This window comes from Aquarana catesbeiana, linkage group LG01, assembly GCF_042186555.1.
Source record: "Aquarana catesbeiana isolate 2022-GZ linkage group LG01, ASM4218655v1, whole genome shotgun sequence".
NCBI lineage: Eukaryota > Metazoa > Chordata > Amphibia > Anura > Ranidae > Aquarana > Aquarana catesbeiana.
The window spans coordinates 529,096,617-529,110,784 of record NC_133324.1 but is presented as its reverse complement, the minus strand read 5'-3'; the positions used below and the strand labels follow the sequence as shown (position 1 = coordinate 529,110,784).

Below are 14,168 nucleotides of genomic sequence, written 5' to 3'. Positions count from 1 at the left end.
GGAGACTCGTTCCAAGACAAAAACAAGGAAGTGTCCCTGTAGGTGAATTCAAAGCTACAAAAAAGAATGCGGCCAGACAGGCACTTATAAAACATCCCACATAATAAAAAATTATGCGCAAAAAATGTGTATATGAGGAAATGCAATATACCCAAATACTAAAGTAAATATTAAAAATATTAAAATATTTACAGACAATACAATAAATCACACACTGGAAATCCAATGATAGATAAATTAAATAAACACGACGTCACTCGATCACTCCATCAATAAAAACATCAATATCACTGATCCGTAATAAAACAATTGATAACAAAATCAACGTTCAATCCACCTGGAATTAATACATTGGTCTCATGTATCCAGTAAGATTCCCTATGGCTCAACTGGCGAATAAAATTGCCCCCCCTCCAGTGTTTAGTTCCCCTTTCAATCCCCCAAAATTTAAGACCCTTAGGGTTTTGTTGGTGGAACTGTTTAAAATGGCGGGATACATTGTGGGTTTTCAGGCCTTTTTTAATATCATTAATATGTTCTGCCAAACGAACATGTAAAGGTCTCGAAGTTCTGCCAATATGTTGTAATCCACATTCACACTCTAACATATAGACAACTCGGATGGTATTGCACGTAATCAACTGTTGAATATTCTATTCTTTATTTGTTGCTGATGCTAAAAACTTTTTTCATTTTTTAATATTTACTTTGGAGTGTCTACAAGGAATACATCGTCCACAGGCATAAAAACCACCCAGAAAAGAAAATAATCTGTTCTCAGAGGGTATAGGGGGATTTAAAACACTGGGAGCAAGACGATGCCTTAAAGACGGAGCCTTCTTGTATATCAATTGTGGGCAGGTTGGTAAAACTAGACCCAAAACTTTGTCCTGCTTTAAAATAGACCAATTCCTTGACACAATTTTTTCAAATTTTTTATGCTGAGCATTATAATCCAATATCATCCTAAAATTGTTATCATCTGTGTTAGACTCCTTAGACTCTATCCATCATTTTAACTTTTTCTATTTCCTCATCTAAATTAGATCCAGCATACCCTTTCTGCTCAAATCTAGAGGCTAGCACTTGTGATTGAGTAATAAAGTCTTCTTCCCGAGTGCAATTACGATGTAACCTAATAAATTGTCCCCTGGGGATATTGCACAACCATGAATGATGGTGGCAACTCCCCAGGGGAATATAAGCATTGCGATCAGTGGGTTTAAAGTAGTTACATTTTCTGAAATGATCTATGTCTTCTATTTTATCGTAATCAATATTCCACTTGAGGGAAATATTTTTGTCATTAGAATTCAATGAGTAAATAAAACTATCTAGGGAAGATCTCTCCCCATTCCAGATCATGATGAGATCATCAATAAATCTGCGATAGCAGATCAGTTCAGGGGGGGCATGCTTAAAAATGGCTTCCTCCTCCCAGTGGGCCATAAATAAATGGCCACACTGGGAGTAATTTGAGCACCCGTCGCCACACCCCTGGTCTGTAAATAATATTCACTTTTATACCAAAAATAGTTTTTAGTGAGACAAAAGTTGGGACTACGTAATAAAAATTCCTGATGTCTACCTGACATAGTGAATGAGGAAAGGGCCCATTCAACTGAGGTCATGGCATCATTATGTCCTATAATAGTGTATAGCGAACTTACGTTCTCTCTGACAAATATACTAGATGAGGAACATTCAAGTGTTTCTAAAATCTGTATAATGTGTTTTGTATCTTTTAGGAAGGCCGGGGTTTTTAACACCAATGGCTGGAGAAAGGAATCAATATATTGACCTAATCTGGCAGAAACAGAATCAATCCCGTTAACGATTGGCCTCCCAGGGGGGTTGGCACAATCTTTATGGATTTTCAGGAGAAAGTATATGATGGGTATTCTGCAGAACAGGGGATCTAGATATGCTGCCTCCTTTTTCGTCAAAATTCTTTGGTCCTTCCCATCCTCTATGATAGAATGTAGCTCATCCTTAAAAGATATCATAGGATCTTTATTTATAATTTTGTACGTCTCACCATCACTAAGTAGGCGGCTCATTTCCCCTTGGTAATATTCCTTACTTAAGACAACCAAACCTCCCCCTTTGTCAGCGGGTCGTATGACAATCTCTTTACGCTTTTCAAGAGATTCCATACCCCGCCTAATATATTGGTTATCTACTATTTTCTTAATTTTAAGTTCCTCCAAGTCTTTTGAAACCATATTCTTAAACACCTCCATGAATTTATTTTCTACATTAAGAGGATTGAAAATCAACTTATTCCTTAGAGTCGAATGATCACCTCTTGTAGCTGCCAAACCTTTACATGGATTAGATAAAAAATATTTTTTCATATTGAGCGTTCTAATATACTTTTGTAAACTCACATATGTTTGAAATGTATTTAAATTTTTGGTAGGAGCAAACTTTAGGCCTCTATCCAACACTCTGATTTCAAAGGTTTTTAAAGGGAGTGAATTACCTAAATTAATGCATGAAAGTATACTTCTGTTGTTTAACCACTTAAGCCTCGGACCATTTGGCTGCCTAAAGACCAGAGGACTTTTTACAATTTGGCACTGCGCTGCTTTAACTAGAAATTGCACGATCATGCAATGCAGTACAAAAACAAAATTTGCTTCCTTTTGTTCACACAAATAGAGCTTACTTTTGATGGTATTTAATTTCCTCTGTGATTTTTTTTTTTTGCAATATAAATAGAAAAAGACCGAAAATTTTGAAAAAAATTATATTTTCTACTTTTTGTTATAAGAAAAATCCAATAAACTTAATTTTCCACATGTCTTTGGTAAAAAAAATGTCAATAAGGGTATATTTATTGGTTTGCGCAAAAGTTATAGCGTCTACAAACTAGGGTACATTTTCTGAAATTTACATAGCTTTTAGTTTCTATCTCATTTCTTGAGGTGCTAAAATGGCAGGGCAGTACAAACTCCCCCAAAATGACCCAATTTTGGAAAGTAGACACCCCAAGGAAAATTCTGAGAGGCATGTTGAGCCCATTGAATATTACATTTTTTCCCCAAGTGATTGAATAATGACAACAAATATTTCTGCAAAATACTCACCATAAAAAATAACAATAAACATCAATTGTGAAATAAGCATAAAAAATAAGAGGGTTGCGCTAATACATATAAAAAATTACATAAAAAACATAAGTGAAGATACTCTTATTAATGTGTGTAAACAAAAATAAATGTGGATAACAGCTGAATGTGGTCCACCAAACTGTCCCAACAAGTGAAATGAATAAAGTATAGTAGTGACTCCAAATAACCCGCAAATAAAAAAGTCCAAGTGATAGTTGATAAATAATCCGTGACTACAAAGGAGGATCCACCACCGAGAGTAGAAGGGGTTACTCCTTACCGGATGGCCATGACCCCCCACTACAGAGGATCACAGCAAGCAGGCAAACTTGTAGGGCAAACAATAGAAGCTTCTACCGGCATCCACTAGAGGTCATCACACCATCAGCCACACCAACAGAACTCATGGCAGAGATACACCATAGAATACAAAAGGGAAACTCACATAGTGTAAAACCGTAGAGATTTATTTAAAATTAAATACATAAAATGAACACTCACATAGCGTTTGAAGATAAAATAGCCTTAAGTCCGGTTCCTTGGCCACAGGAGCACGGACAAACCCGTCCTAATGGAATGTAACACTGTATGGGGGTGACGTCAGCGCGTCGTCTGGCTCCGCCCTACGCTATAATGCTTTATTTAACTCCATTCATATCCTATTTTGTTTTACATATGTATTGGGTATGATATGTATATGTACACTAATTTCATATGGGTATGATACATAGATGTACTTTTATATATGTGCATTGGTACTCATAGATTGTCATAATAAGACAGCCCTTGTTGATTGCTTGTGCTGAGAAGCGCACCCGGAAGCGGAAGCATCTGACGTATCTTGGGTGACTCTCAGCATGTAGGAATCCATAGCGAGGCGTGGTTTCGCTTCAGGATTACTTAAGGAGGTGACGCAGTGCACCGCCTGTGCCCCTGGAAGACGTGATGATGTCACGAAACGCGTAGGGCGGAAGCCAGATGACGCGCTGACGTCACCCCCATACAGTGTTACATTCCATTAGGACGGGTTTGTCCGTGCTCCTGTGGCCAAGGCTATTTTATCTTCAAATGTTCTACACTTCTATGTGAGTGTTCATTTTGTGTATTTAATTTTAAATAAATCTCTACGGTTTTACACTATGTGAGTTCCCCTTTTGTATTCTATGGTGTATCCCTGCCATGAGTTCTGTTGGTGTGGCTGATGGTGTGATGACCTCTAGTGGATGCCGGTAGAAGCTTCTATTGTTTGCCCTACAAGTTTGCCTGCTTGCTGTGATCCTCTGTAGTGAGGGGTCATGGCCATCCGGTAAGGAGTAACCCCTTCTACTCTCGGTGGTGGATCCTCCTTTGTAGTCACGGATTATTTATCAACTATCACTTGGACTTTTTTATTTGCGGGTTATTTGGAGTCACTACTATACTTTATTCATTTCACTTGTTGGGACAGTTTGGTGGACCACATTCAGCTGTTATCCACATTTATTTTTGTTTACACACATTAATAAGAGTATCTTCACTTATGATTTTTATGTAATTTTTTATATGTATTAGCGCAACCCTCTTATTTTTTATGCTTATTTCACAATTGATGTTTATTGTTGAGATTGCTGCTATTTTGATGATCAATTGTTCACTTGGGATATAGCGCGTTTTTTTTCTATTTTTCTTAAAATACTCACCATACCTCTCAGCAAATAGCTTGGGGTGTCTACTTTCCAAAATGGGGTCATTTGGGGGGGGGGGGGGGGGTTGTGCCATCTGGGCATTCCATGGCCTTTGAAACTGTGATAGACAGTGAGGTGTGAAATCAAAAATTTACACCCTTAGAAAGGCTGAAGGCGGTGCTTGGTTTTCTTTTTTATGGTTTCACCTGCTAAGCAAATGATGGTTAACAATAAAACAAAGTAATATTACAGTATAACAGTAAGACATACCATACCTGCAAAGCAAATACAAAAAAAACATAGTAAAGAATAAAACATTTTTTAACGCAATCTGTGCCTAAAATATATATATGCCGAAGCATGGGGGCATTCACCCCAAAAGTTAAGAGCAAATCGCTCCTCCACCCCTGCTGCCCCCATGCTTCGGCATATATGCTCTTTTTTTAACTGTGGTGGTGAAATCACCTCCAACAGCACTGAAGTCACGGCATTATATATCGTGGGAGCAAACACTGTTGCTGTCAAGATAAATAAATCCACACTGCAGCTGAATGGCGTACCTGAACACAAAAAATGATTAACAATAAAACACAGTAAACAGTAAAGTATAAAAAAAATTACATACCTGAAAATCAAACATGATAAAACATAATAACAATAAAACATTGCAGAATAGATTACAGTAAAAAAATAGCAGAAAAATAGAGAGAGAATAGAGAGAGAGAGAACAATAAAATGACAACTATTTTTGTTTTTTTTATTTTATATATTTTTTCTAGTTTTTTTTTTTCTAGTTTTTTTTTTTTTTTACACTTTTTTTGTAACTGTAACAGTTGTAACTGTAACGGCTCCAGGTTCAGGTCTCTCAAAATGCGATGGCATCTTGGGAGACCCTGTGAAAGTGTGTCCTAGTCTGTGCAGTGCTGTACCCTACGCTAATACTCCACTAGTGTATGGTAGCGTTCAAAACATTCACCAATGCAAAGACCAGGATTGTCAGGACAGGAGGGACAATAATAGCGGGTGTCACGCCTATATCCGCGCTTGCTACAGACATGACATCTTCTTTGGGGGGCTTGTTGGGTAGGGATACTAGGGAGGACATAAGGAAAATGCCTCTCATGCAGCCGGCTTACTACATTTGGATTGGGAAGGTGAGGTGAAGCACCGTCTGGAAACAGAAGGGCTCTGATGATCTCTTGCTGGAATTTAAGGAAGGATCCAGTCCATTCTGAAGCTCTGTATAGCACATGTGCATTCAGCAAAGCCAATTAAAATAAGTACAGTAGATGACCGTGATATTGTGTCAATCTCGCCGCTGTTATCAGCGAGATTTGGCACCTGCGAGCCCCGTCGCGGGACCCACCGCCGAGCTGGCTCGCTGATCGGGAAAGGAAAACTTTTTTTTTCCTTTCGCGATGAGCGACAGGCAGTGCTGACAGCTGTCTGGTATGAATCATGAGGGGAACGTGGTGCCAAATTTTAAATGAAAAAAACGGCGTGGGTTCCCCCCCAGGGGCATACCAGGCCCTTAGGTCTGGTATGGATTTTAAGGGGAACCCCCTATGAAAAATCAGTGTGGGGTTCCCCCAAAATCCATACCAGACCCTTATCCGAGCACGCAGCCCGGCTGGTCAGGAAAGGGGGTGGGGACGAGCGAGCGAACCCCCACTCATGAACCGTACCAGGCCGCATGCCCTCAACATGGGGGGGTGGGTGCTTTGGGGGAGGGGGGCGTCCTGCGGGCCCCCCACCCCAAAGCACCTTGTCCCCATGTTGATGAGGACAAGGGCCTCTTCCCGCCAACCCTGGCCGTTGGTTGTCGGGGTCTGCGGGCGGAGGGCTTATCGGAATCCGGGAGCCCCCTTTAATAAGGGAGCCCCCAGATCCCGGCCCCCCCACCCTATGTGGATGAGTATGGGGTACATGGTACCCCTACCCATTCACCTAGGAAAAAAAAGTGTCAATAAAAAAACACACTACAAAGGTTTTAAAAGTAATGCATTAGGCAGCTCCGGGGGTCTTCTTCCAACTTCGGGGTCTTCTTCCGACTTTGGGGGTCTTCTTCTGACTTCTCCGCTCTCTCCGGCCTCTTCTCCCGGTGTTCGGCCTCTTCTCCCGGTGTTCGGCCTCTTCTGACGGGCCCCTCCACTATCTTCTGCTCTTTTGCCGCTCTTTTGCTAGCGGGGGCCTGGTCTTCACTGTCTTGTTCCTTCTTCTCTTCTTCTTCTCTTCTCTTCTTCCGATGTTGACACAACGCTGTCTCCCACTGTTATGCTGTGTGAGCGGTGCGTGATCACTTATATAGGCATGGGGCGGGGTCACCGGGTGACATCACCCGGTGACCCCGCCCCCTTATGACACCAAAGTCCCTGCGCATGCTGGGACTGTGAAGTCACAAGGGGGCGGGGTCACCGTCTATATAAATGGTTGTGCAGCTTGCACACAGCATTCCAGCGGGAGAGAGCGTTGTGTCAACATCGGAGGAAGAGAAGAGGGGGCAAGACAGCGCAGAAGACCAGGCCCCTGCTAGCAAAAGAGCGGCAAAAGAGCAGAAGATAGTGGAGGGGCCCGACAGAAGAGGCTGAACACTGGGAAAAGAAGCCGAACACCGGGAGAAAAGGCGGAACACCGGGAGAAGAGGCTGGAGAGAAGAGAAGTCGGAAGAAGACCCTGAAGTCGGAAGAAGACCCCCGGAGCTGCCTAATAAATTACTTTTAAAACCTGTGAAGTGTGTTTTTTTAATGGACATTTTTTTCCCTAGGTTGATGGGTAGGAGTATGTACCCCATACTCATTCACATAGGGGGGGCCTCCGGATTCCGATAAGCCCTCCGCCCGCAGACCCCGACAACCAATGGCCAGGGTTGTCGGGAAGAGGCCCTTGTCCTCATCAACATGGGGACATGGTGCTTTGGGGTGGGGGGGCCCGCAGGGCGCCCCCCTCCCCCAAAGCACCCACCCCCTCATGTTGAGGGCATGCAGCCTGGTACGGTTCAGGAGGGGGGGGCGATTGCTCGTCCCCACCCCCTTTCCTGACCGGCCGGGCTGCGTGCACGGATAAGGGTCTGGTATGGATTTTGGGGGGACACCCACGCCGATTTTTTTGGGGGGGTTCCCCTTAAAATCCATACCAGACCTAAGGGCCTGGTATGCCCCGGGGGGGAACCCATGCCCGTTTTTTCATTTAAAATTTGGCGCGGCATTCCCCCTCATGATTCATACCAGACAGCTGTCAGCACTGCCTGTCGCTCATTGCGAAAGAAAAAAAAAGTTTTCCTTTCCCGATCAGCGAGCCAGTGCGACATGTACAGTACCCTGTCACCGAGAACCAGCGCGATGGGATCGCTCTGGAAACACAATCTCGCGGTCAGGTACTGTATACAGACACTTTTTTGTACCAGTGCCAACAACTGGTCGTTGAGGTCCACCCCTCCTATATTTTGGTTATATTCGTGGACACAGAGGGGTTTCTCCACAACACCAGTTGCCGTAGGAATTTGGACCGTCGTGTCTGCATGAAGGGAGGAAAGAACGAAAACATTCTTATTATCTCTCCACTTCACAGCGAGCAAGTTATTACACTTCAAGCAGGCTCTCTCCCCATGCCTAAGAGGGGATTCTACAGGCCGTTGGGTAAAGCCCCAGCGATTAGATCGCTCAGTGCCACATGCACTAATCTGATGATCAAACAAGTGACTAAAAAGTGGCACGCTCGTGTAATAATTGTCTACATACAAATGGTACCCCTTTCCGAATAAGGGTGACACCAAGTCCCACACAATCTTGCCAACGCTCCCTATGTAATCTGGGCAGTTCGGCGGCTCTACGTGACTATCTCTTCCCTCGTAAACCATAAAACTGCATGTATAGCCTGTGGCCCTGTCACAGAGTTTATACATCTTGACCCCATATCTGACACGCTTGCTGGGAAGATACTGTTTGAAAGACAAGCGGTCAGAAACTTAATCAGGGACTCATCAACGCAGACAACTTGATGGGGAGTAAACAAGTCTGCAAAACGTTGGTTGAAGTGGTTTACGAGGGGCCAAATTTTGTAGAAATGATCGTATCCAGGGTCTCCACGAGGACGACAGAGTTCATTGTTGTTGAAATGCATGAACCGCAAGATCTGCTCATATCGTGCCCTGGTCATGGAGGCAGAGAACACGGCAAATGGTAAATTGGGTCAGTGGACCAATATGACTGCAACATACTCATTTTAACTATGCCCATGTCGAGGGATAGGCCCAGAAAGGTCTTAAATTCAGAAACCGTAATTGGTTTCCAATCTCTGGCAAGGGAGAACTGGGGATTAGCGGCGATGAATTGACCAGCATACAAATTACTTTGGTCCACAATAGATCTATAGAGGTGAAAAACAGCGAATAAAATTCAAGTGAACTAAAATCAACTGTTTCCACCTGAATTCCGGGTTGGCCAGTGAATAGGGGAAGTACAGGTGCTGCAGAAGTGGTGGGTTCCCAATTAGGATTGGCGAATGCAGCAGGAAGGGCACTATGGGCTCGATGGGCCTGTCTTTGTCTTCTTGGTGACAGCTGGACACTACTTGTGCTTGCCACCTCGCCAGCTTGAACTGCACTTATGGGACTCGCCACGTCACCACGTGTTACTGTAGTGCTGGTTTGACTATGACCAGGGTGTACTAGGCCGCTGGTGTTTGCCAGTTTATCAGTAAGATGAGCGGCACTAGTACTTCTCTGCTCCATAGAAGAGCCCTGTGGTTCTTGCACCTCAACAGCAGCAGCAGAAGAAGATCGGGGTCTGGTACGCCTGACCTTGGCAGAGACCACAACTCCGTCGTCAGAGCTATCTGTCATGGAGCCGCTGTGGTGTACAGGATCGTTTTAAGAGCCTGAATCTGACAGATGAGTGACTTCCTCTTCACTATCTGTCATGCTCAGAAACGTGTAGGCCTCTTCACTAGTGTACGTTCGATTTGCCATTTTGGGCTCTAAATTAACTGGTACACTAATGAGACTCACAGGTAAAAAAGCTCCTAGGCTGTCAGCAACTGTATCAAATGCTACCAAAAAAACTGTTAGCATTCACAGGGATCAGGCCTGACTCTGCGAACGCTGCATTTATGTGTTTAGTGTTTTGTAAGTGACAGTGATCGATCGATACTGCACTTGGGTGGGCTGGGCTGGCCTGGGTGGAGGGGAAAAACGCAGGTGCTAGCAGGTATCTGGGCTGATCCCATTTACACTGCGTTTTTGGAAACCCTAAACTGCTGGGGACGCTAGTATAGATCTGATAAGATCAGATATCGATCCGTTCAGACACTATAGCACTAAGGGAGGTGTATGCTGTGTGTGTGTTAGCGGTACTGGCACTAATCTGACACTGCCTGGGGCGACGCAGACCCTAACTGACCCTAAAACCTAACTGATATCATCCGCCGGGCGATCAGGGGGTTAAACCTTTATTGGGTAATAAACGGCGGGTATAAAAAACAAACTAACTAACCAGCGTCACCCGTAACACTTATACGGTGATCACTGGTGAAAGGGTTAACTAGGGGGCAATCAGGGGGTTAAACCTTTTTTAGGTAGTATATGGGGGTACCTGACGCTATAAAAAGCTGACGGGGAACCTAAATAACTAACAGGCTAACTAGCGTCACCCGTGACACTTATACGGCGATCAGAAAAATGATCAATTAGTGACACTGGCAATCAAGGAGTTAAACCTTTATTAGGGGGGTTGGGGGGGGACCCTAGACCTAAAGGGGCCTACCACTAACAGCCCTAACACTTATAACAGTCACAAATGACACCAATGCAGTGATCAGTAAAAAAATTAAAACTGCTATTGGTGTCACTGTGACAGGCGGTGCAGGGGGGGTGATCGGGGGGTGTTTTATGTGCCTATGTGTACTAGTGTTAGTGTAGTGTTGGTGCAACTCACATTGATGTCTTCTTTCCTCAGGAGCCGGAACAAAAAGGCTCCACGAGGAGCGATGACATCACTTCCTCTGCTTCTGTTTACATTTCAGAAGCAGGGGAAGCTTTTCTTTCATCAGGAGCGAACGTGAGGGGGTGGCCATGAATCAGTGGCCTCCCCCTCAGGATGGATCGCTTCTACAATGATGCAGACCGCCTTGGGCAGCGGGGGGGGGGCAATCGTGCCCCTGCCCGCGGGAGGGGACTAACGTATGGGTACGTTACTCTCCCTGCCCGTGCCATTCTGCCACAGTATATCTGCGTGAAGCGGTCAGCAAGTGGTTAAAAAGAGTGCAAGCAAGATTTGATAAACTGGAGGCCAATTTCATTTCTGAATGTGGATTATAAGTTGATTGCAAAGATGATTGCTGATAACTTGTGTGAGGTGGTTGGTAAAATAGTAGGGGAGTGTGTGCTGTGTCTGGAAGGCCTACTGCTGAGACTTTGATTTGTTTGAGAGATGTGTTGTGGTACTGCAAGGAAAGGAAGCAAGCAGTTGCTGTTTTGGCAGTGTATTTTGAGAAGGCTCATGAAAGAGTGTCACATGATTGTATGCTTAAAGTGTGAAGAAGATGGGAGCACCTGAAGGGATACTGGGATGGATAAGGTGTCTGTATAAGGGGATGGTAGGTAAAGTGCTGGTGAATGGGTGGTTGACAGAGGAAGTGTATATTGGTGCGGGTGTGAGGCAGGGGTGCCCTCTGTCCCCTATCCTGTTTGTATGTGTAGTCAAGCCACTGTTGTGAATGCTTGCAAAGCAGGGAGGTGCAGTCAGTGGGTGAAGGTGAGGCACAGCAGAAATTGGGGGCTTCTAGCACCTATGGTTAAAGCTGCACACACTGTTTGCAGCAGACAGAGGATGAGCTCACAGTGCCTCTGACTTCTTGTCAGAGGCACTGAGTTCAATGGACAGCTTGAGCACCATTGGTCCAAGCTGTCCAATAAAAATGCTACAGTGGAGGCTCTCCTCTCACTTCAGTGTCATAGAAGGCGGTGTGTGTTTAAAAGACAAATGCTCCCTTCCAGACCAGCCCTCTTAACTACAAGGAAAAAAACACAGTTAGGAGGGAGAATTTGCTGCCGCTGAAAAGGTACTTTTTTAATCAAGCTAAATAATACAGTATGCTATATATGTTATAACATAATAATTTATTATTTATCTATTTATTTTGAAATTACTAGTTTGAAGTTAAAACTTCAAACTTCAGTAATTTGTCCGTTAAGCCACCTGCTTGAGTACAGTTTTTAAAAATATAGTAAATTACCTTAAAAACAATATATAATAATTAATTGTATATTACTTACTTGTGGTAACTAACCACTTGCCACCCAGGTCAATTCTGACACTTCTCTCCTACATGTAAAAATCATCATAGCAGGGGAAGGAGAGGAACAGGGAGGAAGTGGAGTTCAAAATCCAGGACTGGTATGTGGAGCAATCGATGGAAGTGGAGGATGCAGCAGGTGGTGGAGGAGAGTGATGTGGGTGAAACATCTAGGTTGGACTGCCCTCTCATAGCAGGCCAGCATTAGAAGGTTCATGTAGGAAGAAAGGAGATTGACAATGAAAGTCTGCATAAAAGGAGCAAGATAGAAATGACCCCAGATAGCCCATATAGTTCTATTGGTCCAGGTTTCGAGTTAGTGATTGCTGTGGATCTAGCAGTCGGAGTCCAAGGAGTCAGATGGGGAACCCATACAAAGGCGAGAAGTGGGTGGAGAATGGGCAAGCCCTATTTAACTGGGATAATTGGATGGTGTCCTAGGTGGTCTTGATTTTATTCCTCATAGTTAATGTCGCTACTGTGAATGTGAGGGGCATCAACTCCTCAATGAGAAGAACCACTGTGTTCCAGGAGCCGAGAAAACTGGCCTGCGAGAATATATGTGTACAAGTATGCATGTTAAGTAATATTCCCAAGCAGGATGAATGGGTGTATTGACAATCCGTATGGTCAGCTGCTTGCACTTGTAAGAATGGAGGTGTAGGTGTGCTACTGAAAAGTAGTAGGATCAAAATTTTAAGTTACACAGTGATTATACGAGGAAGGCTGCTACAAGTGCTGTTAGACAATTTTGGTTTTGAGTTATGCCTTTTTAACTGCTGCTGTATGCACCCATGTCCAGGAGGGAGAGGTAGAATTTTTTAGAGACCTTGGCCTTGCACTTACCTGGAAATACTAGTTGTGAACTTTAATCATATAAGGAGTTTTGGAGTGTTGGAGCCACTGCACCAACTCTGCACAGGACTTTCACCAGCCTGAAAACTTCATTTCAGATTTTAAGTTGCATGATGTGGGACGTGAGCTGGGGAAGGAAGAGTATAAGTTTACTTTTTTTTCTGAAAAAGGGACAGTAAAGTCTCATATTGCTTTTTTTTGTTTGTATTGGAAGACTTTAGATCCTGCATCTTTCATGAATGAGGGGGTGAGCTTTTCAGACCACTGCTTCCTTAGAGTGGGTTTAGGGTTAAACTCTAAGATAAAGTATGGTTGTGAACTTTGAAAACTAAATGTAAAATTGTTGGGCATGGAAAGGGTGGTAACACACTTTTAACCCTTTTTTTTTAATTTTTTGGTAAGGTGTAAGTTTTCAGACAGACATTCTGAGGTGGTGGTATTGGGTTACGTTTAAAGTGTTACTAAACCCACAACAGTAAAATCAGTTTGTATATGCAGTAAAGTATATTTTATGCTCACTGTGGAACCCAAGGGTTAATCCTACACATTGTACAACGTCTGTTTGACCCTGTTTTCCCTGTTCCTCCACTTTTTCCACTGTCCCCAATCCATCTCCTGACAGTAAAAAGCCTTGGGGGCACTTTCATAGTTGCCAACAGTCCCGTTTTTACCTGGACAATCCCGATTTTGGGACCCTTGTCCCGATCGGAGGCTGTCCCGAATCAGAATTTTGCCCAGGGAAATCGGGAATGTTTGCATTTTAATTTTTAGGGCAGCTGGCTTCAGCAAAATGGCCGCCGGCGCCGCTGCTACATCGTTCCCCCTTGTGTTCAGTGGAGAGAGGAAGGGGGCTTGATCCATGCAGCCAATGAATCGGCTTCTCTCTTCACACTGAAGCCGGGATAAGCTGCACGGATCGGCCCCTCCCCTCTCCGCTGAACACACTGCACCGGCGGCCGCTCATGTCATGTGTGATGTACCTTCTGCTGTAATGGACATGCTGGGGGGGCATTATGGGAGGGGAGGGTCTGCACTGAGGGGGGTCTGCACTGAGGGGGTCTGCACTGAGCGGGGACTGCACTGAGGGGGGACTGCACTAAGGGGGGACTGCACTGATGGGGTCTGCACTGATGGAGGGGGTCTGCACTGAGGGGGGTCTGCACTGAGGGGGTCTGTACTGAGGGGGTCTATACTGATGAGGGGGTCTACACCGAGGGGGTCTAAACTGATGAAGGGGGTCTGT

At 44.2% G+C, this 14,168-nt stretch overlaps 1 protein-coding gene across 2 annotated transcripts in view; it reads right to left on the bottom strand.

The window, feature by feature from the left end:
* The window catches only part of TBXA2R (thromboxane A2 receptor), an 892,108-nt gene that overhangs the window by 586,840 nt on the left and 291,100 nt on the right, over positions 1–14,168 (bottom strand). For both annotated transcript variants that reach the window (XR_012235507.1, XM_073594743.1), the window contains exon 2: positions 12,917–13,052. The gene's annotated coding sequence lies outside the window, so the exon portion shown is untranslated. The remainder of the gene's footprint in view (positions 1–12,916; positions 13,053–14,168) is intronic.